The sequence below is a fragment of the Elaeis guineensis genome, chromosome 4 (assembly GCF_000442705.2).
Source record: "Elaeis guineensis isolate ETL-2024a chromosome 4, EG11, whole genome shotgun sequence".
Lineage (NCBI taxonomy): Eukaryota > Viridiplantae > Streptophyta > Magnoliopsida > Arecales > Arecaceae > Elaeis > Elaeis guineensis.
In genome coordinates, this window is record NC_025996.2 from 34,516,610 (window position 1) to 34,519,139 (window position 2,530).

Here is a 2,530-nt window from a genome sequence, read left to right on the forward strand (position 1 = left end):
GGGGCACCGGACTCGAGGCGGGTGAGGGAAAGCCGGATTGGAATCTGGGGGCTGGGGTCCGGAGGGACGGAGGACGCGTGGAGGACGTGGACGGTTGTCGCTTTCTTGGACTCCGCAGAAGAAACGGCGATTATGCCTCATGACGTGCGTCGCCGTTAGATTGGACGTGTCAAGGACAGGGGAAAGCGGCGGGGCGGTTCCCGAGGCAGCGGTCCCAGCAGAGCAGTTTAACAATCGCAAACCAGCGAATACGAAGCATCGGGATAGACGGGCTAATTGGGGGATCGGACGGTCGAGCCGATAGGAGTCATGGGACTAGGTTATGAGATGGATTATCTAAATCCGCGGGTTAAGGTATCCGAGGTTTCGCTTCCGGTTTTGGGGTGTTGGTACTTTGAAGTTGTTGAGGGTGTCTGGTTTGATACAGACCATTTAAACTGGATTGGGCCCAAAAACATGTGGCCGTGGTTGCTTTAAAACCTGGGTCCTACTTCACGTGCTCCGTATCAGGAGTTCATTCCCTTCTCCTTCATGTTTGCCTTGCGTGGAACCTTTTGGGTACATGGATCCCTTTCTGTTCAACAGCACTTAGAACAAGCAACTTTGGAGGAAGAGCTGCCAGCTAAGCTTGGGAAATGGTGATGATACACAAGATCGATACTGGTTCTTCAGCAATCAATTGTCTCACTTTGTCTGAAAGAAATTTTGATTATATTTGGAAGCTTCTTAGTAACTTTTAACAAATTAAGGTCATTTTGGTAGTGAAAGATGGGAGGAATTTAGCAGATTGGTTTGCTCGGCAAAGAAGGCAGGTGAGGCAATTTGTTTACGAGGACTGGAATTTTCTTGAAATGAAACCCATCAGGCTTTTGCTCACTCCAAAAAAAATAGGGAGAAAAACCTAGCTGTTATAACAATGTCTATTGGAGCGATTCAACCGACCCTTCGATTTCGACTTATGATCGTCTAATAAACATGACTTGCCGACTATTAATCGGTTAGCCGATAAATTTGATGGGCTCCAACTATGACGATTCGACTCATTTCAGATCGATGACCGTCGACATAGCAGAATTACCGATCGATGGTCATTCGAACTTTCACGATTACCGACATACGATCGACATACTTTATTTACCGATATATAGTCGCCTTACAAGAAACTGCCGGCACAGAACATTATTAGCAGTGGGTATAATGACCCATCCACGATCACATAATACCGGAACGAGTGGAACCCACGTGTCTAACCGTTACAAATGGTTACCAACTACTTGTCTATAGAAGGAGATAAATGAACCGCATTTGGTAAGGCAATTCTGGACCGATATTTTATCACTTTGAATATTCTATCTGCTGTTCACTACTTCCACTGATTTAAGCATTGGAGGGTCCCCCGTCAGACATAATTTTGATTGATGTGGACTTCATTTTGCAGGAGCTCTTCACCGGCAACAGACGTAACAGGAGATTGACCACAATAGATTGGCACGTCAGGAAAGAGGAGAATACGAGTAACCATAGCTAAGATCAGAGCTCAGCATTCAACAGGATCTATGAGGTAATCTTTCTGTCGGAAAGATATTCCTCCTCCTTCTCCATTGGCAAAGCCTAACTCTTCGCGTCCTGTAGTCACTACGGACGCACAAATTGCTACTTTGATGCAGCAAATGAAGGTGTTAAAGGAGGCAGTTCACAGCCTCCAACAACAACAAATACAGCAGCAGCAGCGACCACCAATGGAGGAGCTGGTGGCTCATTTAGTGTCGTCTAGGCACAGCTGCCGTCCTCGATGGCATTCACTCTCTTCATCTCCAGAACAACAACAGTCTCGACATTCTCATCGAGTCGAGCAACCACGTTCTTGGCATTCTCGCCACATCGCTCATCCTTCGCAGCGATCTCCTTCTCCTTCTCATGTATATAGTATCAAAAAGAGAAAAAGATCATGTAAACCTTCTCCTTCTCCATCCTCAAATTTTTCAAGGGACTCTATCCTCAGATTATCTCAGCATCAGTGGCTCGATGACTACGAGTGTAAGTTCAAAGAGATCGACCGCCAACTTATCCGACTTCAGATGGAAGATCGAAAATCTTTCAGCGACTATGACTTCCACACTACCCAACCTCTCTCTCAGTGCATCCTGAACGAGCTGATTCTGTCTCGATTCAAAATACTGCACATAGAGCCATATGATGGCTTCACCGACCCAATTAATCACTTAGAGAGCTACAAAGCTCTCATGATAGTCCAGGGGGCAACCGACACCCTCCTATGCATCGGCTTTTCGACGACTATTCAGAAAGCTACTCGAGCTTGATATTCTGAACTGCAGTCAGAGAGCATAAACTCTTTCGAGCAGCTCGAATATTCTTTCGTGATCCATTTCAGTACTAGCCGAAAGATACCACGAACATCAGATAGTCTCTTCTCAATCAAGCAAGGTAAGACAGAGACATTGAGAGATTTCGTGGCTCACTTCAATGCAGCCACACTTGAGGTCAGAGATCTAAATGAGGATATGGCCAT